Raw genomic sequence first — 23,749 nt, 5'->3', positions numbered from 1 at the left:
TATATATATGTTTATATGTGTGTGTGTGTATTTTATATATATAAAACACAGCAACACTCATAACAATGACAACACAATTACATTGACAATCATGTTACGTTATTTTTAAAATGTTTCCTTTTTTTTTCATAACCTCTTTAACACACTACTTCTCCGCTGCGAAGCGCGGGTATTTTGCTATATAATATATGTGTATATGTATGTATATATATATATGACAGCAACACTCATAACAATGACAACACAATTACATTGACAATCATGTTACGTTATTTTTAAAAGGTTTCCTTTACTTTTTCATAACCTCTTTAACACACTACTTCTCCGCTGCGAAGCGCGGGTATTTTGCTAGTTAATATAATAAAACTGAACTGAATTTAACAGCTGTAAAATAAAATATCCTCTACTGAGCAGAATTTAAACAGCATGAAATAGTTCAGTTTATGATGAACACCATGTGGACAGAGGGCAGTGATATTCTTCCTTACAAGTTTAATCAACATAACACCGCTGTTTGTGTGCAGACACATCTCATGTCAATGGTTTTATTCACCCATATTGATACAGAGCCAGTTCATTTTTATAACTTAAAAAAAAGGAAATACGATACACTTATTCATACATTTTTAATGAAGAAATAAATGGTACATTTAAAAATAAAAGTGAAAAATCTGTGAACAATGTTTCTCAAAAAAAAAATTATACACACACCCATATTTATATGTATATATACTGTATGTGAATTATGAGTAGAAAATTCAGTAATCATAAAGATGTATAAATGGTGAATGCATTTAAGTAGAACACAACTACAATGAAAATGGCCAACAAGGGGAGGTGTTAAAAACTATTAGGGAAGGAGAACACAAATATATTTACAGATTTTTACCTTAGTATTTAAAAAAAATGTTAGCCAAGGTTTTGAACACAATAAAAGTGAATCATTAAATTTGTCAAAAAAGGAAAAAATGCTATTTTAGCTTTATGAACAAGATACTAAGCTACTCAGAGTCAAAGAGTTGTTATCCAGCAATATTTCATAAAACATTGTTCTATTTAAACTAAAAATGTAGACATTTTTCCTGATCTGTCCCTTAACATTTGTTCACTAATAATATTTTTATATCACCTTTGCTTACAAGTGTAGCTCAAATTGCTCTACAAAAATATACAGTTACAAAGAAAATTGAAGGTATTATAAAAGTAAATAAGAAGCAAATGGAGGGGTCCTTTTTCTTTGTAATAAATACACTGCCTGGTCAAATGGCTGGGGACAAAGACAAACTTGCAGCTTTCAAGGTTGCCAGAGATAATAAACCTCTGGGGGTCCCAAGCTAAAGCCCACACAGACCCCTCTGCACATCCCAACATACATAATTGTGGCCGTTTCACTCCAATCACAATTCCATTTCAGGACATCTTGTGAACTTTTCTTCTGTCACAGGCACTTGGAGTTGATTTAACAGACGGTGGAGACGCAGGGGGAGCACCATTGCAATAAACTGGAAAAAAACAACAGAGAAACACAGCAGAGGTTAGTGCCCAGTGCAGAGCTTACAAAGTGTACACAGTACCATTTCTAATCTATTACAACCAATGCAAGTAATTAAGAAAAAGACAAATTAGAAAAGTGGACTTGTTGAAGATTTTCGAAATGCTTGACATTTGTAGCCTGGCACTTCTCCATTGGCAAAGCATTCCAGAGTTTGTTGCATGAGTACAAAAAGCTGCCAGTTTTTATGGTTGATCTTTGAATAAAAAGCAAAGCAACGTTTGAGAAAAGAAATGTTGGGGGCAGACACTCCAAAATACAGGCAGGGTCTAAAATACTCAAAGCCTGCTAATTATTTAATAGAACCTTCAAATCAATTCTGTGTGAGACAGGCAGCCAGTGTAATGAGGCCGAGACAGTTTTCAGAAGAAAAAAAAAACAAAATAGGCCAGTACCTCGTGATCACTTGGCAAAGGCACAGCAGATCAGAGCAGAGGTTTAGATGGAGGATTCTAGAAGAGCGGGCAGGAGGACCAGCCGATACTTCAACATGGCACACATCTCTCCATCATTCTTCTTCAACTGCTGCCCCATAACACGACCGGACTCTTCTACTTCACTGTAACTGTTAAAAACATAAACACAGTAGATACATGATGTTTACTCACGGAGTTCAAACATTAATAAAGTGTACCCTTACTTCTTCTTCTGCCTTCTTTCTTGGTACACCTTGTGACAGATTAAGGTCTCCGTGACCCCTTGAACCCTCAGACTAGACGTCAGACACCAGATAAAAGTCCAAATAATAGTTTATTATTAATAATAATAATAATAATAAATGTGCACAAAGCACCCTCCTCTCCGCAATACTCAATAAATAAATATACTCAATAAATCAATAATCAAATAACAATAAACACAATCCTCCACTCCCAGACGCGTTGCCACCCTTCCACCCAGCTCAGCTCAATGTCTGGGATTTCCCATCGTCCTTTTATATTCCCTGACCCGGAAGTATTTCCCATCTTACAGTCCATGTGATTTCTTATCACTTCCGGGTCAGATAAAAAGTCCTTCTTTTCAACCTGGAAACACGTCGTTCCCTCTGGTCATATGATTATGACGTGCTTCCGAGTTATAGGGCACGTATAAGTCCTTGAGCCTCCCTGCAGTGACTCCTGGCAGCCCCGATGTTATCCAGCAGGGCTGTATATTAAAACTCCATAGTCCATGATGCCCTGCTGGAATTCAGGGCATCTCCACGTTGCAAGGAGTGCTCCATCTACCGGCCTGGGGGTATTGGCCGGGATGAATGGCCGGCCATCCCTCACAACCTGTAGATCAATTATTACCAAGGTAAACCATCACAATAGATAAAGTTCTGCTTAGAGTAAAGTCTAACTAACAATATTATTTTTAATTACTGTTATTTTTTGTTGGATTTTGAAAGAAACCCAACTTAATTGTCCTTATATGTAGCATCATTTTTTTTGCTTTTACATTATGAATACAGTAGACATTGTGTTACAATCTCTGTATATCTGAAGTTCTAATGTGCTGTGCTCAGGTGTCATTACTTACATGAAAACATCTTCGTTTTCTCTCCTGCCTTAGTTTTGTTTTAAGTTAAAATTAAGTCTTGGTTCTTTCAAAATCCAACAACAAAGCACAGTAACTTAAGAAAATAAATGTTATTTTGCAAAACGGAACAACATTCCCATTTTATGACTGCTGGTACTGATGTGCCTCAGTCTCTGTGTTTGCGAGGATTCACACTCTGAGGCTTTCCTGTTTAAAATTAAAAAGCCGTGTTAGTTACTGGACAGAGTGAGCAGACATAGAGGTCAGTATTCAAGGCAGAAAAATATTACAGATCAAGTAATAAATATGGGGAGGCTTTGCAGGAATTATGCAGTTGTCTTACCTGTAGAAATAGCAAATCTAACATGAACTGCACATTATCCCAAACTGGGAATCTTAAAAGCAGAGGAAAAGAACATCCAATTGTGTCTCAGTATTCGGGTACACTGGCATCTGTTGAGCCACATGGTAGGCTGGTTACCACTGGGCATCCTGTAGGGTCAAGAAAAAATATATAATAAAGGGGCATTGTTTTTCTAACTGCAGCAATAAGAAATGTTATTTCTAAGGAGCAAGCCTTCTCCATTATATTCAGTTAAATGTATGTGTGTGTACTCCTCCTAAACCAACAGCTTAAACGATAAGCTAATGACACGTGACAACAGCAGGTGCCCAGCCTGTCACTGTGCCACATCAGACACACACCACAATACTCTGATGGCTTTGGACATAAATTTTAAAATTGCCTGTTTTGTGCCATAGAAGTTTTTTCTACCAAACAAGGTTAAAGAAATCCATTTCAAAATTATGAATAAATAGTAGCCAACTAACAGATTAATTCATAAGTTTGACATTAATTTATCCCCGAAATGTTTTTGTACAAATGAAGACAAATCACCTCTCACATTTCTTACTTCTGCTCCTATTCCAAAATGTTTCATAAAGATTTATTCCTGTTACTGTCTTGAATGACAAAACAATATGTCACTATTTAATTCTTGTTCTTCTTCTGTATACAGTTTTGAAGACTAAATGTTAGAAAATGCAGTAACTGCGGTTTCCTTGCTTCATAAATTTCCTACTCATAAGTGTAAAGTTCAGAATGTAAGACCCCCTATTACATCTTTGTGTATGGACATTAATATGCTAGAAATAGCTTTAAAAATGGAAAACACACTAAAGCAATTAAAACGTGTAAGATCCTGAGCTGCTTCATTAACAATTTGTAATGCTATTATCTACATCCCTCTTTCTTGTAATAAGTTAGTTGTTGCTATTCTCCTAAGTAATTTAACCTTCATCGATATACCCTTATATTGATGTAATCTGATATCAACATAATAAAAAATACCAATGGCTTCGGAGGGCACACTTTACACCAGTCGAGTGTCAGTCATGCACTCTTAATTCTATTCCTAATTCAACACCTCGATTACATTGTTTTGCTTAATAATTAGCACTCTGTTCACTCTTTAAGATAAAAAAATGTGGACAAATGTTAAAAGAAACACACCACCAAATGCTTATAGGGTGTTACGAAATAAATGACTTACAGACATTAATCCATTAACCCAAACACGGAAAATGCTGTGATTTTTACGATTAAACTATGAGATTACAAAGTATTGCAACTAAAAATGATTTACTTACAAAAAGCTACACATGTCCATTATAAAGTTCACAGACACACGTCGCATTTCATTTCGCTCCCTCTTCATTCGACTGGAGTTCAATTTTTCAGGCGACACATCTTCCAAGACGTTATAAAATTCAAAAGTTTCCATCTTTTCCAGTAACAAGTCCACTTACAGACGGAGATAAACGACAACACAAAAATGACTCACAAGTACAAGTCAAACCTGACAAAAGACGTGTGTCGTAAAACATTAGACATGCGCAGAACAAATCGGATAGCGTCATGAAATGAATTTTAATTAAGCAGAGAGCGCGTGCGCGAGACAAATCGGATGGGGACTCGTGTCGTAAAGTAAAAAAACACAGATCGGGCAGGGTCGTAATAGTAAAGCTCTGCGCATGCATGCGCGCGCAAATCGACTAGGCACCGCAGATCAGGTAGCGACAGCCCCGTCATGATGCAATCTCAGTACTACCCATGTCTGCTCGAGGCTTCAAAGCCTTTGTTAACCCAGTGCGCATGTCTGCTCGAGGCTTCGAAGTCCCGTCATGATGCAATCTCAGTACTACTCATGTCTGCTCGAGGCTTCAAAGCCTTTGTTAACCCAGTGTGCATGTCTGCTCGAGGCTTCGAAGTCCTGTCATGATGTAATCTCAGTACTATGCATGTCTGCTCGAAGCTTCGAAGTCCTGTCATGATGCGATCTCAGTACTACGCATGTCTGCTCGAGGCTTCGAAGCCTGTCATGATGCGATCTCAGTACTACGCATGTCTGCTCGAGGCTTCAAAGCCTCTGTTAATCCAGTGCGCATGTCTGCTCGAGGCTTCGAAGCCTTTGTTAACCCAGTGCGCAATCTTAGTACTACGCATGTCTGCTCGAGGCTTCGAAGCCCCGTCATGATGCAGTCTCAGTACTACGCATGTCTGCTCGAGGCTTCGAAGTCCTGTCATGATGTAATCTCATTACTACCCATGTCTGCTCAAGGCTTCGAAGCCCCGTCATGATGCAGTCTCAGTACTACGCATGTCTGCTCGAGGCTTCGAAGTCCTGTCATGATGCGATCTCAGTACTACGCATGTCTGCTCGAGGCGTCAAAGCCCTGTCATGATGCGATCTCAGTACTATGCATGTCTGCTCGAGGCTTCGAAGCCTTTGTTAACCCAGTGCGCATGTCTGCTTGAGGCTTCGAAGCCCCGTCATGATGCAATCTCAGTACTACGCATGTCTTCTCGAGGCTTCGAAGTCCTGTCATGATGTAATATCAGTACTATGCATGTCTGCTCGAGGCTTCAAAGCCTTTGTTAACCCAGTGTGCATGTCTGCTCAAGGCTTCAAAGCCCTGTCATGATGCAATCTTAGTACTACGCATGTCTGCTCGAGGCTTCGAAGCATGATGCAATCTCAGTACTATGCATGTCTGCTCGAGGCTTCGGAGCCTTTGTTAACCCAGTGCACATTTCTGCTCAAGGCTTCGAAGCCCCGTCATGATGTAATCTCAGTACTACGCATGTCTGCTCGAGGCTTCGAAGCCCTGTCATGATGCGAGCTCAGTACTACGCATGTCTGCTCAAGGCTTCGAAGTCCTGTCATGATGCAATCTCAGTACTACGCATGTATGCTCGAGGCTTCGAAGCCTTTGTTAACCCAGTGCGCATGTCTGCTTGAGGCTTCGAAGCATGATGCAATCTCAGTACTACACATGTCTGCTCGAGGTTTCGAAGCCTTTGTTAACCCAGTGCACATTTCTGCTCGAGGCTTTGAAGCCCCGTCATGATGCAATCTCAGTACTACGCATGTCTGCTCGAGGCTTCGAAGCCCCGTCATGATGTAATCTCAGTACTATGCATGTCTGCTCAAGGCTTCAAAGCCCTGTCATGATGTGAGCTCAGTACTACGCATGTCTGCTCGAGGCTTCGAAGCCCTGTCATGATGCAATCTCAGTACGCATGTCTGCTCAGTGCTTCTAACCAAGCTTGACGATTCCAGTACGCATGTCTGCTTAGTGCTTCGAATCATTATTCATCGAGCTCCCCTTTGAAGTGCATATGGCATCAACAGAGTTCAAAAACTCGACAGAATTCCCAGGTGAAATGAATGTTTGTGGATGATCAATACATTTTAAATGATTGTGCCCGATAATACTTTGTGGCAAAAAATAAAACTATAAATTATACATCATACAAATGCCAACTTGTAGAATGCATAATTCTGCAAAGAAGAGCTTTAGTAATACGCGTGACAACACATCTCTCACTATAATACTCATAAATATCCATTCTTCGCCTCATGCAATGTTTTCATGCAACACTGAACATATGTCATATAAATATACATCTATATATAATTGTTTTGTCTTCATTATATACATACATACATAAAAAAACATACATTATATACATCCACTCTGCTGAAAATTGTAGTGGTGCAGCTGTAGCGTTGCCGCTCGATAATAAGGCTTGCGTGGGTTCGGGTCCCACGTCCCCCCGTTGTGAATTGTCACACAAAAGAGTCTGTTTTTCTTTTTTTTTCATTTAACAGAAAATTCCACCGTGGACCGAGGCAGAGCAAGGCGAGAACACTAGTAAAGATGTATCAAATGGAAATGGGCATCTTGTTTTATGTCTATAACAAAAAAAATATTTGTTGATGGCGGGTTTAGCAGTTTAAATTTTTAAATATTAAATTAATAAGGTGGAATATATTCTTACTTTGAGTGCTGGGGAGAGAGCTACACTGTAAATGTGTTAGTAACTGGGATTGCACCTCTATAAATGGAAGATTACTTAGGAATGATACAGATTGGACAGCTCTCTTATGTGTTTTAGGAAATGTTTTATTATTGCACTGTGCTGTGACTAAGAAAACTTTTTACTGATCGCCTATCCGGACCTTGAAGATGTGTTCACAAGGGAGGGATGCTGCTGTTAAAAGCAAATGCTTTTTCGACAGCAGGTCCAGATGTGTTTATCCCGCTGCTGTTGACTCAGCACTCAAGAGGATCTTTAATGCCGACCTTGATACATGCACAGCTCACTTTGGAGTGTCCCCTGTGTGTTGGTGTGCCGGTGACTGATCTGCGCTGTGTCTCTCAGCCTCTCTGATGTGCTCCAGATTGACACCTTTGAATGTTTGGTGCAGCAGAGCAAATTCAACCTGATCTACCACAGTGGGTTTGTTATCACCACCTTATTCTATGGAGGGATTCATGGACATCAAATGGCAATGAATAGAACATGGATTAATGTAAATACGTGAGCTTCCTTATGCAATTAGTCATCGCATTTTGATGACAATTCTAAGTGGGGATGATTCCCGAACAGATCTCTTATGCGATCCTTCCACAGTATCTCTCAAAATTATTTAGTTCAAATTGGTTATAAAGATTTCACTCCTGATAATTTTTTTTATTATTATTAATTCTGATGAGTCTTTAATTCGGATCAAACACGGGCTAACACTGCGCTTAGAATTTGAAAAGCAACCACCTTAGTCAGTTAAGCCACTGATGGCGTCTTTTCTTCGTAGCGAACTCATTACTTTTGTGCTCCACAAAATATTGTTAAGTATTAATAAATGAAATATTTCAATACTTAATATTAATTATAGAGCCAAACAGAGACAAACTCCTCAAAGCATACAAGACAATGAAGTGCAACATGTCACTCAAGATTCATTTCCTCCACTCACACTTGGACTTCTTCCCCGCAAATCTTGGTGCTGTCAGTGACGAACACAATGAAAAGGTTTCACCAGGACATTGCTACGGTGGAGAAACGATACCAGGGCAACTGGAATCCATCAATGCTTGCTGACTACTGTTGGACACTGCAACGTGATGCACCAGACATTGAATACAAAAGAAAATCAGGAGCAAAACACTTTTAATTCTGTTGAATTTAATAGCTTATGCAAAACATAAATGTGACTAAATACGTTATTGTCAGTAAACATATAAATGTCTATTTTCTCAGTTCCTACGTGATGCAGTAAAACCAAAACTATATTTTTGCATACCCAGTAGGTACCTGTCACAATCAGCAAAAACTCTTCAGGAAGCAAGACTTTTCAAAAAAATTGTTGTGCAGTGATACAGTTCTAATTTATTCTTTTATAATATAGCTTCATTTAAATAGGGCCATTCCATGTCACCTCAACCAATGACCACCGCACTTCGGACTCTAGAAAAAATACCAGGTGCACCCCTGTCAGTCAGGAGACATCCTGTAATTTATTTTGATGTAAGAGCAATACTTTCCAAGATACAATTTCTTGAGATGAGAGGGCAATGGATTTTATCCAGACTAACTTTTTCATTAAATTTCACAAGTCCATAGCTCAAGAACTAAACCACAGAGCAGGCTCAGAATTTGCACGCTGGTACATTAATTGGTAGAGTATGTGACAAGAGCAGTTGTTTGTGAACATGGTTAAGGAAGTCATTGAAATGTGGGAGAATGGTGAAGACACAGGACTTTTTAAAATTTTATTTTGAACATCAGCAGGACCTGAACAAATTCATGTCTGAACTGTCTAATTAAAAAGAGAATGTGTTGAGCAGCGGCAATGATAGAAATTCTGAAAATGAGTCCGAGTAAAGGCGAGTTACCTGCAGTCCAATGGTTCGGTGACTGTGCCGCACTCACTCAGCCTGTTTTCCTGTATTTCTTTTTTTCTTTCTTTTCCTTGTTGTAAATCTGCAAATACTGTTTCTGTTACTGTTTCAGGACACCTAATTTTACTTGCAGATAGTGTGGTAGTGTTGTTAAATCTTCTCCTTTTATAAAATATTACATTGTTTCATTCAAAATGTTGTTTTTTGATTTTTATGTGTTTATAATTTACAAATAAAGGTTTGTGAAATAGTTTACAGTAAGCTGCTGCCTGATTATGAATTTTACACTAAAAATAACATGAGTCTGTTTATGTACTCCTAAACATTGCCCCAAAGAATATTGTTGTTTGCAGTTACAATTTGCATCTTTCGTCACAGCCTAGGACTTTTTTAATGTTTCAATAGCATTACAGATATCTTGAACCTTTTAGAGTGATTTAATCCAATTAATTTTAGACTTGAATACTTTTACATAAAAATAGCTAAATTTGTAGATACTCTTGTTATAACCAAATCTTTGTAAAAATAAGCTTGAAAAATACTCATTCATGTAAAAATAAAAAGAAACTGAATAACTAATTTTTAAATCAAGATATCATTATTATGAACATGGAGAGAAAGCTAATAAGATCTTCACTCAACAAATCCATAAGCAAGAAGTTCGCAGTGCAATCCCAGGAATCACCAACAGAGGAATTTGATAAACCTCTGGCACTATCAGAATTACTAGATGCTATAAACTTACTTCAGAGTGGGAAAGCAGCAAGCCCTGATGGCTACCCTGCTGAATTTTATAAAAAATTCTCAACTCAGCTAGCTCCCCTTTTATTAGCAACATTTAAGAAGCTAGAGACAATAAAATTATACCTCAAACTTTTGGCCAGTCATTAATTACCATCTTTCCTAAACAAAATAAGGACTTATTACAATGTACATCATAGAGACCAATTTCACTTCTGAATAATGATGTTAAGATACTCTCCAAAGTCCTAGCTAGAAGGATGGAGAAAGTGCTCCCTTCGGTAATATCACAAGATCAAACTGGATTTATTAAAAGTAGACACTTAGCTTCCAGTCTTCATCGCCTGTGTAATGTGATATATTCACCCACAAAGTCAAACACCCCGGAGATATTATTATTGTTGGATGCAGAAAAAGCATTTGATATGGTTGAATGGAACTACTTTTTCACTACAATGGAGAAATTTGGGTTTGGCCAGAACATTTGTGCATGGATCAAACGACCAATCCAGAAGCTTCAGTTTGTATTAACAACATTAATTCAGACTACTTTAAACTAGAATGCGGTACCAGACAAGGATGCCCCTTGTCACCACTGCTTTTCGCAATCGCCATTGAGCCACTGGCAGTTCACTGTAGAAATGCTTATGAGATAAAGGGGGTTATCAGAGAAGGACTTGAACAGAAAATGTCTCTATATGCAGATGATATGGTACTGTATATATCAGACCCACAAAATACTGTGCCTGCAGTCTTAACAGCACTTACAGAATTTCAAAAGATTTCTGGTCTCAGAATTAATTTGAATAAATGTGTGATCTTTCCAGTGAATTCTCAAGCACACAATATTAGATTGGACACCTTCCCTTTTATCATCGCAGATCAGTTTAAATACCTAGGGGTTGTCACACACGTGCACTTAGGAGGCAGTCTGTCTCTCTCTTTCTTTTCATCTCACAAAAAGAAGAAAAATGATGAGTTACTTCCGGGTTCCAAAGATGACCACCAAAAACATCACATCCAGCACCTCCAGATAATGTCACATCCGGCCATTCCATATGACACTACTACCGGCTCCTTCTGATAACATCACTGCCCTTACCTCACCTTTGATGACATCGTATCCGTCCTACAGTTTCGATGTCCTCTCCTACCAACTCACTTCCCGTCTCAATTTGTCCTCTCTATAAAAATTACATTTTGTATTGTAACAATGTCAAATAACGATACATGTTTTTGATTACTGCAAAAGTCTTTGCGCTTTTCTTTGTCCAATGCACACTATATATGGACGTTCCCCAAACCTTTTTCTTTGTGAAAGCCTTTTTTATTCCGTGAGAAAACTTATTACAGGGTAAACATCACAAGTAAACATAAAGCTCTTTATTAACAAAATGTTGCCGTCTGTATGGAAAAAATTAAGCAAGACTTGCAAAGATGGTCAGCCCTTCATCTCACTTTAGCTGGAAGAATCAAAATTGTTAAAATGAATATCCTTCCATCCATCCATTATCCAACCCGCTATATCCTAACTACAGGGTCACGGGGGTCTGCTGGGGCCAATCCCAGCCAACACGGGGCGCAAGGCAGGAAACAAACCCCGGGCAGGGGACAATTTAGAATCGCCAATGCACCTAAACTGCATGTCTTTGGACTGTGGTAGAAAACTGGAGAACCTGGAGGAAACCTACGCAGACACGGGGAGAACATGCAAACTCCACGCAGGGAGGACCCGGGAAGCAAACCCGGGTCTCCTAACTGTGAGGCAGCAGCACTACCCACTGCGCCACAGTGCCACCCAAATATCCTTCCTATTTTTCTTTGTTCAAAACATTCCAATATATATCAATAGATCATTTTTTAAGAAATTAGATTTAACCATAACTTCATTTATTTGGAATTCAAAACATCCACGTATCCAAAGAGCGACCCTACAAATACCTAAGGCAGAAGGTGGCATGGCTCTACCTAACTTTCAATTCTATTACTGGGCTGCAAACATACAAGCTGTAAAAACCTGGACAAACAGATGAACATACACAGGCTTGGCCCGCAATAGAAATAAAATCCTGCGGTACTTCTTTACATTCCTCGATTTGCACCCCAATAAATTAAAGTTATTGCCAATATACTAACAACCCAATTGTGCTTCACTCACTCAGAATATAGAACCAATGTAGGAAGTATTTTAAGATAAAGTAGCTTTTATCTGTGGCATCTCTGCACAAAAAACACCTTTTTCCACCCTCTCAAATGTATGCAGTTTTTAATGTCTGGAAAACATTTGGGATTAAATCACTTAGAGATCTGTACATAGACAATGCCTTTGCATCCTACGAATAATTACACAACAAATTTAACTTTCCAGCAACAAATTTCTTTCACTACCTTCAAATTAGAAACTTTGGTAAACAAAAGTTGCCCAATTTTCCTCACCTCTCACCTACTTCTATGCCAGAAAAAATATTGATCAGTCTCGAGGACTCAGACAGCATTTCTGTAATATATAAACCCATTTTACAGTCCCTCCCTTTCAAAGATCCCAGAGGACAGTGGCAAAAGGATCTCTCACTCAACATCTTAGAAAAGGAGTTGAAGGTAGCAATGCAAAGAATTCACTTGAGCTCCAAATGAGTAAAGCACATAATTATTCAACTCAAAATTATATATCGAGCACATCTCTCTCACTTAAAATTGTCCAAAATGTTTCCAGGGCAAGATCCAACCTGCGAACACTGCAATCAATCTCCAGCCTCACTGGGCCACATGTTTTGGGCCTGCACCAAATTAACATCATTCTGGACCAAAATCTTTAAGTGCCTTTCAGACAGCCTTGGTGTCACAATCCCTCCTAATCCATTAACAGCCGTGTTTGGTGGACTCCCAGATGGGCTTAAAGTGGAGAAGGACAAACAAACTGTGATTGCCTTCACTACACTATTGGCACACAGACTTATCTTGATCAACTGGAAGAATCCTAACTCTCCTCTTTTAAGTCAGTGGGTAACTGATGTTTTATACTATTTGAAATCGGAAAAATCTAATTCTTACTTAGAGGATCTGTACAAAACTTTTTCAAAACCTGGCAAGATTTGATCAATAACATTTTAGAATAAGCATTTAAATTAAGGAAGCAGATTCTCGCCCCTTTTTTAACTCTATTTATCTTTATTCATTTATTAATTTATCTATTTACTTATTTTTTACTAGCTTAAAGTTTTACTCTGCTGGACTAGCTCTCTTTCTCATGGGTGGGGGTTGATTTGTTTTGAACCTAGTTTTTCAAAACGTGACTTATTTGTATGGAATGTTATTTGATTTTAATAAAATCTATAAAATCCCAAAAAAAAAGGAATGTGGTACATTTCCTGACATACAATATTTTAAGCTTTATAGTTGAGTAGTGCTGAAAAATGGCAAAAATCTCCAAGATGTCATCCAAACTACGTAATTAGTGCTGCCCAATTTCTTCATGTCTGCTTGCAGTTGCTGCTGTGCTTCTCACTGCATTTGCCACTAATACTAATTACAAACCTATGTGGTTGATGAACAGATTCCAACAGTAAAGGTTTACAGCTGGATACACTATGATGTTAACCCACTCTGCCCATATTTATCCAGGCTTGGGACCAGTACCAATTGTGCTGGTTTGCACCCTGGATACAAAGGGATCATCAGGTACATAGACCTCATATAGAAGTGGGAAGAGATGAAGAGGAAGAAGAAGATTGTCGATGAACAGCCACTAGCCGATGACACCATATTTTTCTTCCAAAATGGCTAGCAACTTATAGCATTAAACTTCATAGAATATTACTCCAGTGTATCCTGTATGCACAACAATATACATTAATTATGAACTATTACCCATTAAAAACTTAATTGTGATAATATAATTCCCCTCTGAATATACATTCAGTATATACTGTACATGCTCAGTCTGATTCAGGGTCCCAAAAGTCAGAGCCTATCCTTTCAGCACTGAGTGTAAGACAGGAAACAACCCTGGAGAGGGGCTCAGTCCATCAGATGGCCCACACCAACACTCACACAGGGGTCAATGTAGAATAGCTGATTTATCTGAGCTGCACATCTTCAGGAAATGTGAGAGGAAACCAACGTACTGTGCACATCAGCACAGGGGGAACATGCAAACTTTACACACATAACAACTGGGCACAGGAATCAAACCGAGATCATTGTCTATGAAGTAGCATATTATCTGCCGGTTGTGTTACATTTAAAAAGAAGGTACATTACTTGAGAACTACCATATCACATGGCAATAACATTTGATGTTCTTTGAATTTTTATTCTGTTATTGAATAAACTCAAGATGGATAACCCAGCCACAGGGGATGCACAAACCAGTGTGTTTCTTTCTGCCGGTCCCAAGCCCGGATAAATGGGGAGGGTTACGTCAGGAAGGGCATCCGGTGTAAAATTTTCCCAGATCAATATGAGAACAACAATACATATTTTCATACCGGATCGGTCGAGGCCCGGGTTAACAACGACTGCCACCAATACTGTTAGCCAACAGGGTGCTGGCGGAAATTGGGCTACTGTTGGCCTAAGAAGGAGAAGAGGTGGGAGACGTGTCCGGAGGCAGGAGGAGAGGAGGAAAGTAAAGAGAGTGGAACTGGGGGTAGGAACTTTGAATGTTGGCAGTATGACTGGTAAGGGGAGAGAGTTAGCAGATATGATGAAGAGAAGGAAGGTTGATATATTGTGCATGCAAGAGACTATATGGAAGGCGAGTAAGGCCAGGTGGACCAGAGGTGGATTCAAATTGTTCTATCATGGTGTGGATGGGAGGAGAAATGGGGTAGGAGTTATTCTGAAGGAACAGTATGTCAAGAGTGTTCTGGAGGTGAAAAGAATGTCAGGCAGAGTAATGATTATGAAGTTGGAAATTGGAGGTATGATGATGAATGTTGTTAGTGCATATGCACCGCAAGTTGGGTGTGCGATGGATGAGAAAGAAGATTTTTGGAGTGAGTTGGATGAAGTGATGACAGTGACAGTGTACCCAAGGGATAGAAAGTGGTGATTGGAGCGGATTTCAATTGACATGTTGGTGAAGGGAACAGAGGAGACGAGGAGGTGATGGGTTGGTATGGCGTTAAGGAGAGGAATGAAGAAGGTCAGAGGATAGTGGATTTTGCCAAAAGGATGGACATGGCTGTGGTGAATACGTATTTTAAGAAGAGGGAGGAACATAGGGTGATGTACAAGAGTGGAGGAAGATGCACACAGGTAGATTACATCCTATGTAGAAGAGTCGATCTGAAGAAGATTGAAGACTGCAAAGTGGTGGCAGGGGAATGTGTAGTTAAGCAGCATAGGATGGTGGTCTGTAGGATGACGTTGGAGATCAAGAAGAGGAAGAGAGTGAGGGCAGAGCCAAGGATCAAATGGTGAAAGTTGAAAAAGGAAGACTGCAAGGTTGAGTTTAGAGAGGAGGTGAGACAGGCACTGGGTGGCAGTGAAGAATTACCAGACAGCTGGGAAACTACAGCAGATGTAGTAAGGGTGACAGCAAGAAGGGTGCTTGGCGTGACATCTGGAAAGAGGAAGGAGAAAAAGGAAACCTGGTGGTGGAATGAGGAAATACAGGAGAGTATACAGAGGAAGAGGATGGCAAAGAAGAAGTGGGATACTCAGAGAGATGCAGAAAGTAGACAAGAGTACAAGGAGATAAGGCGCAAGGTGAAGAGAGAGGTGGTGAAAGCTAAAGAAAAGGCGTACAATGAGTTGTATGAGAGGTTGGACACTAAGGAGGGGAAAAGGGACCGATCTGGGAAAGATGTGCAGAAGGTTAGGGTGATAAAGGATAAAGATGGAAACGTACTCACAAGCGAGGAGAGTGTGTTGAGCAGATGGAAAGAGTACTTTGAAAGGCTGATGAATGAAGAGAATGGAAGAGAAAGAAGGTTGGATGATGTGGAGATAGTGAATGAGGAAGTGCAACAGATTAGCAAGGAGGAAGTAAGGACAGCTATGAAGAGGATGAAAAATGGAAAGGCCATTGGTCTAGATGACATACCTGTGGAAGCATGGAGGTGTTTAGGAGAGATGGCAGTGGAGTTTTTAAGCAGATTGTTTAATGGAATCTTGGAAAGTGAGAGGATGCCTGAGGAGTGGAGAAGAAGTGTACTGGTGCTGATATTTAAGAATAAGGGGGATGTGTAGCATGGAGAAGTATAGAGAAGGCCAGAAGGAGTTGCATTGCATCTTTGTGGACGTGGAGAAAGCATATGACAGGGTGCCTTGAAAGGAGTTGTGGTACTGTATGAAGAAGTCGGGAGTGGCAGAGCAGTACGTAAGAGTAGCACAGGATATGTACGAGGGAAGTGTGACCATGGTGAGGTCTGCAGTAGGAGTGACGGATGCATTCATGGTGGAGGTGGAATTACATCAGAAATCAACTCTGAGCCCTTTCTTATTTGCAATGGTGATGGACAGGTTGACAGACACACAAGGGACTCAGATTTTCATAGCATGATCACTGTAAAGCATATACGCGCGCAAACATTCACACTCATGCTGGGCAAATTGAGTCACCAATAAGAAAAAGCCTATTTATTGACATTTTGGCATACACAACCTTAATATACAGAAAATGTAGTAAAAGATGCAATTTCACTACACTATATTTTCAGAAAAATTCATTATAGGGGAAAAAATGTCATCCTATAAAGTCTTTCCTTTTCAAGGGATTCACCATAAGGCTTGCCTTTTCTCTACTCTGAAAAAGCACCCAAGTTTACAATATAGTGAGCCATCCACAAAAAATGGCCCTGCAGATATACCGAATGTGTATATGTACTCTGAGCCCTTTCTTATTTGCAATGGTGATGGACAGGTTGACAGACGAGATTAGACAGGAGTCCCTGTGAACTAGGATGTTTGCTGATGACACTGTGATCTGTAGCGAGAGTAGGGAGCAGGTTGAGGAGACCCTGGAGAAGTGGAGATATGCTCTACAGCGGAGAGGAATTAAGGTCAGTAGGAACAAGACAGAATATATGTGTGTAAATGAGAGGGAGGTCAGTGGAATGGTGAGGATGCAGGGAGTAGAGTTGGTGAAGGTGGATGAGTTTAAATACTTGGGATCAACAGTACAGAGTAATGGGGATTGTGGGAGAGAGGTGAAAAAGAATGCAGGAAGGGTGGAATGGGTGGAGAAGAGTGTCAGGAGTGATTTGTGACAGACGGATATCAGCAAGAGTGAAAGGGAAGGTCTACAGGACGGTAGTGAGACCAGCTATGTTATATGGGTTGGAGACGGTGGCACTGACCAGAAAGCAGGAGACAGCTGGAGGTAGCAGAGTTAAAGATGCTAAGATTTGCATTGGGTGTGACGAGGATGGACAGGATTAGAAATGAGGACATTAGAGGGTTAGCTCAGGTTGGACAGTTGGGAGACAAAGTCAGAGAGGCAAGATTGCGTTGGTTTGGACATGTGCAGAGGAGAGATGCTGAGTATATTAGGAGAAGGATGCTAAGGATAGAGCTGCCAGGGAAGAGGAAAAGAGGAAGGCCTAAGAGAAGGTTTATGGATGTGGTGAGAGAGGACATGCAGGTGATGGGTGTAATAGAGCAAGATGTAGAGGACAGAAAGATATGGAAGAAGATGATCCGCTGTGGCAACCCCTAACAGGAGCAGCCAAAAGAAGAAGAAGATTGAATAAACGCAAGATGGATGAACTTGTGACTCTCAACAGATTTGACATTAGGAAGATGAATTTTGCTTGCCAAAGTAAAGGATATTTCAATACTTGCTCTACAGCCCCTATCATTGTATGATGATAATTTAGTTATGAAAAATGTCAAAATGCTATAAAATTTTACATGAAAGAATAACATTCATTACATTACAATATCTGTCTGAATGAATTCATGTGAGTGTGATGGTCGTGGTCTTATTTTTGAATTTCCCACATTGAACAACATGTTCAATATTAATTGGATTAGACAATTTCCATCTAAGTGATAGTGGAATTTTATCTTTGATTTTATCTGTAAAATCAGTATACTTGGATTTTTATTATTTGGCAAGTAAAATAATAACAATCCTGTCCAATTGTCATAAATGTTACCTCTTGGTCACTAATATTTAAGTAAGATTTATCTTTGAATTTTTTTTTTCCATCTGGAATAACCAAGATATACCATACAAAATGAATCTTGATCCATAGTAGTTAATATAAAAATATTTTATTAGTCATTCAGCTTTTAAGCTCAATGAGAAGGATGTCTAATTAGTCTGAATATTTACTAGTTTATAAGATTCTGATATGTTCTAAACAGTTTTCCTTTTTACCCCTTCTTATGTGATAAAGCAAATAAATTCATCCATTAGAAACTGAGACATTTAGTGCCTTCCTTCTGTATTATTTAGTGGTTAATTATTATATAATGGTTAATTGGGAGCTCTTCATGGAAATACAGAAAAGACAAATGTTTGGTCTTTATCAAAGAAATCTATAAAAGGTAAGACAAGTCTGACTGAAGCTAATTCATATATATTATCCTTTCCATAAGTTATCTTGTAAAATGCAGGAAAGCACTGAAACTGTTTGTTTTTGTGCATTTAACCACACACTTTCTTAGTCGTGTACCTTTAATAATAATAATAATAGTAGTAGTAATATTTTTTTATGTATGTAGTGCATTTCCCATGCTCAAAGCGGTTTATAAAGCCAGACTTATTAGGGGTTTTATCTTCAACGATTTCTTCTGTTCTTTAAAGATGCTATTTTTCCTTGCAAAGTATCACAGTCCCACATGTAAATTTAAATGGAAAAGAACTATTATTAAATAGGTCAAGCTATAATTCTGTTAAAACCATGAAACTTGCTTAATGAATTTCCCATTGGGATTAATAAAGTATCTATCTATCTATCTATCTATCTATCTATCTATCTATCTATCTATCTATCTATCTATCTATCTATCTATCTATCTATCTATCTATCTATCTATCTATCTATCTATCTAATCAGTTGTTATTGTAGTTTGTTGCATTTATTTTTTTATTGCTTTGTATGTTTTGAGTTTTTGATAATAGTGGTAAAGAAATAATTAAAAAATAATGGCATGGTGGAACATTTTTTGTCTGGATATTAGCCTAATAATGTAGTAGAGGGGAGATATTTTATTTTGATAGCTACTTGTTATTTCATGAGGAGACATTAATTGCAAGTAAACTTTTATTTTGAAAGAATATTTTCCATTTGAGCGGCACGGTGGCGCAGTGCTAGCGCTGCTGCCATGCAGTAAGGAGACCTGGGTTCGCTTCTCAGGTCCTCCCTGTGTGGAGTTTGCATGTTCTCCCCGTTTGGCTTGGGTTTCCTCCCACAGTCCAAAGACATTCAGGTTGGGTGGATTGGTGATTCTAAATTGGCCCTAGTGTGTGTGTGTGTGTGTCCTGCGGTGGGTTGGCTCCCTGCCCAGGATTGGTTCCAACAGACCCCTGTGTTTGGATTCAGTGGGTTGGAAAATGGATGGATGGATGGATTTTCCATTTGTGATGTCAATTATTTGAGCCAAAGATACGTGCATTTTAATCAGCAGAGGTGATAGCTACTTGGGTTGCAATAAATTATTAAATCATTCATTCTCAAACATGAACTACTACTCCTTGCTGGAAGTGGGTGTAGGATGCTTCATAAATCCTTCTCCTGTCCTGTTCAGAGGTCGGACAAATTCTTATCCTAGTAAGACTTTTAGTGCAATTCCTAGGAGAAATTCTAAGACATCTGATCACAGGCACAGATCTGAACCCAACTGAGAATTTGTGGCTGGACCTAAAAAAGTTGTTCACTCACAATCACCATGTATGCTGACAGAGTGTGAACAGTTTTGAAAAGAAGAACACAGAATAACTGCAGTGTCCAGATGAAAAGCTGATAGAGACCTGTGCACACAGGCTGAAGGCTGCAATGGCTGTGAAAGGTGCCTCTACTAAATACTGACTTGAATGGCTGCAGCTGCCCTAACGTCCTCTGAACCTGTGACTCTTATGTCTAAGGATGAGCCATGCAATAAGGACACAAACAAACTGGGGCAGGTGTAAAAAGGTGCCTAGTGCTTTTATTTTCCACACACACAATTCAAACATTAAATAAAGTCCAGTGCAGTTTCATTAAATAATCTTAAAAAAAAACTTCCAAAAACCCAATGTTATTTTAGTAGGAGCTAAAATCCACAATAAATAAATACATTCCATAAATAGGTTAAAAACCAAAAAAGTAGAAATTGGTACCTTTCTTTCTCTTCCCTTCTCTGCTCCCGCTCACCTACTGTGTACGTTCAGCTGGCAGCCAGTCTCGCTGAAGCCAGACATCTGCAAGGCCAACTGGAGTGAATTCTGCTTAAAACAGGGTGGGAACAATTAGTTGAGTGTCACATTTCTAAACCAATCCAACGCCTCATGAAGGTGGCACTCAAAGCAGGGGCAGTGATTTTAAGCTTTAAAGATCTGAGGAGCTCTCGTTAGCCTGGTCTGACAGACAGCAAGCTTCAGTTTACAATGAACCATCTACAGTCGAAAAGTCTCCAAAAATAACCCATTGGACATGTAGATGTGTGTGGTGTGTGCAGAGGGCACACTGCATGTTTTAAAAATAAACATACCCTCTGTCAAGAGAAAAATGCCTTCTGTAGCATCTGATCATCAACTGCCATTTGATGGGTAAGTGGTAGAAGTTAATGATATGTTGTTGCAAGTGCTGTGTTTGCTCTCTGTTGTGCAGTCTTACAATGATAGTGCAGGAGTCGATGTAAACTTGAAAGAAAATGCAAAATATGCATTTGAAGTAAATTGTGTGTCATATAATTGCCATTAAGAGAGCTGATAACTAACACCCCCAGGACTTGTGCATTTCAGTACTCGAATCAACAAATCTGCCTAATAACACCAATAGATACACAGATGAGCCTGCACAGCACCCACCTTCCAACTGCACATCTAAAGGAATAACTAAACAAACATTACCGTCTAAATGGAAATGCAAACATGCCATGACAAAATAGCTGCAGCATTTTAACACGTTGTATATCCATTCACCACAATGCTTTGCTGCTGTTATGTTATTTAGTGATATAACAGTTAAAATGACAAAGATAGTAGCAGACAGAGGCACTTCTCAAGCATGTGGAGCCCAGTAGCTGTAGTGGTTTAAGTGTGTGTGTGTGTGTGTTTGCTTGCCTGTCTCCTATTGCTGCTCTCGTTACAACGTTCAAATTAATAATTACACTTCAGTTGCCTTGAGCTGCTGAGCTCCTGAATGGATAATAGGAGATTTAGCTTTTTACTTCCTCTCAGCATAAAGTTTTTTGTTCAGTATCTTTTGCTCTTTCCTTGAAATGCCTGCAGTGGTTTCAAATGCATGGACTGAAGAATTTGGGGGCAGGTGTTTTAGGAAGAAGTCCTGTGTGTGTAGCCTTTGCAGCAGAGGATTTCGCTGCTACTCACTACACACTTTTTAGCAGGTTGTCCCCAGGTGCATATTGTCTTTGGAGGATCACATCAGGTCCTGTGAGACTCCCTGGCAGCTGAGACACTGGTATCCATATAGGGTGGTCCAGATCTAACTATGCAACTTTTAATGCAATGCAATGCAATAATTGTAGACTTAGATCTGGACCAGCCTGTAGTCAACCTTTTAAACGTGTCATGTACCACAGCCACCTCATTCAGTCACTACTGCGATATTCCAAGTCCAGCTCCATCGTCCTACCGCCTCCTTTTTAAGACATCTACCAGACAATCCGCAAAGTCCAATGGGTCGCTCCTGCTCACTGCATTTGTAATGGGCTAGAATTCAGTGTTTTAAAGAAAATTACATTTCTGTGTGTTGCTTAGTGTAATGGGCTATAAACCAGTGTTTTAAAGTAAAGGCAAAATTCCTGGAACATTCTGCTATAGGTTATTGTTGATGGCCATCTACAGGACATAAATATTTACCTGTTTTGCAAAAGAGTCACCTGCTTTGAATAATCAGACTACTTTGATTTGCATCTCATCCACACACAATGTGGTGATACAGAACTGCTTGCTTCCTTTGAAAATTAACGAGTTCTGGGTACATGAGTTTCTAATCAAGAACTTCTTGATTACTTACAACAATACTATTGCTGAACCAAAATTGTTCTGCAGAGGAAATTGGCATGCACCATTGTTTAACTGATCATCATGTTCATCTATGCAGAGATTGAAGCTGTGGCACAGGCGCTATATAGGCATCAACTCGACACAGACTGACAACGGAGACACGTAAAAATGAAACAAAAAGATTTATTTTCTTCAGGTGGAGGCCACGTCTTCCCTGTGTCCCTCAGCCCTAACAGTCCCAAAACACACAAAAGCACAAAGTAACACACCACCATAAAACACTCTTCTGTCTCTTCCACTCCTCCATGGCAGCTTTGTTGTCCTCCTCCTCCCGACGTGGTGACTGTCGGCTCCTTTTATAGCCCACCTGGAAGGCTGCAGGTGCTCGTTGACCTAATTCCGACTGCACTCCCGCCCAGATGGGCCTGTTAGGCCGTGCAGCTCCCCCTGGCGGTGGTCACGGAGCCCAACAGGAATGAGCTCCGGTGTTTCAAAATATTGGCCCCAGTGCAACCCAGGGGGGCTGCTACCAAGTGTTCCAGGGGATGTAGTGTGCATCCCATGACTGCTCCCCCAGATCCAGTGTCAAAGGGGCATCCCGACCAGGCAAGGATCCTGGCCATCTGCCACAAAGCATTTACATATTTTTGGGTAAATGAGAATAAAGTAGAACAGAGAAGTATGGTCTGGGACTTATGACTGCTGCCTGCTTCTTTTATGCTTTTTCGCCATTTTGCTGTGGCTACACCTTGTAGCAACAGTGGCTTGTACTTGGCCCAGGTTCCCCTAGGCCTGAGGCCAGTAACACATTCTCAGCAGGATAGACCCTGCCCCATGAATGCTGTTCACTTGCTCCATGCCAGGGCCACTTCCCGACCTCCATGCCTCCGGTCCTCCATACCACATGCTTGTCCGATTCTACTTTCTCACCTTCTTTCTCTCTCTTGGCAGCAAATCCTGCTCTCCAGTCTTTTCCCTTACACTTCTCTTCCTGCTCTCAACTACGCAGAGTCTCTAATGTACTCATGTAGGTGCAACACCTTAATTTTGTCCTGCAGAGTACTGAGGCGGAAATAGCTGAGCTACTTGAACAATCAGCTTGCCAACCCACCACACATCCCATGCCTCCCAGCTTCACAACTGTGTAGTCCCATAGTGCCCAAGATGCACTGCATTTCATTAAAAACTAAGACACTGCCACAGATCCCTAAAATGGGTTCTACCATAAATATTCAAGCAATCAATTATTTTGTGTTCTATATTTGTAATTAATTTAGACCACTTTACAGAGACCCATTTTCACTTTGACATTATAGATTATTTTTCTGTTGATTAGTGTTAAAAAAGCCAAATTAAATCCACTGTGATTTATTTTTGTATAACAATAACACTTGAAAACATCCAAGGGGGTGAATACTATTTATAGGCACTCAACTTAATCAAGAAGCAATTTAAATGTGATTAGATCTTTGTATGTGTGCTTTCAATGTGGTATTTAACTATACTGTATCTGTAAATGTGTATTGTTCTTTCAGCTGGTTCAGTCATATGGGAGCTATATA

The 23,749-nt window shown here is 39.6% G+C and overlaps 1 long non-coding RNA gene across 1 annotated transcript; it reads right to left on the bottom strand.

Moving 5' to 3' along the window:
• Positions 1-513: 513 nt before the first annotated feature.
• On the bottom strand, positions 514-5,106 carry LOC114658934 (uncharacterized). The gene is made up of 4 exons (XR_003717479.2): positions 4,724-5,106; positions 3,417-3,565; positions 1,948-2,117; positions 514-1,502 (listed from the first exon to the last, which is right to left on the bottom strand). It is a non-coding gene; the product is annotated as an uncharacterized LOC114658934 (long non-coding RNA).
• Positions 5,107-23,749: the final 18,643 nt, after the last annotated feature.

Source organism: Erpetoichthys calabaricus, chromosome 10 (genome assembly GCF_900747795.2).
Source record: "Erpetoichthys calabaricus chromosome 10, fErpCal1.3, whole genome shotgun sequence".
NCBI lineage: Eukaryota > Metazoa > Chordata > Cladistia > Polypteriformes > Polypteridae > Erpetoichthys > Erpetoichthys calabaricus.
The sequence above is the reverse complement of the archived record's forward strand: the minus strand, read 5'-3'. Positions and strand labels throughout refer to the sequence as shown.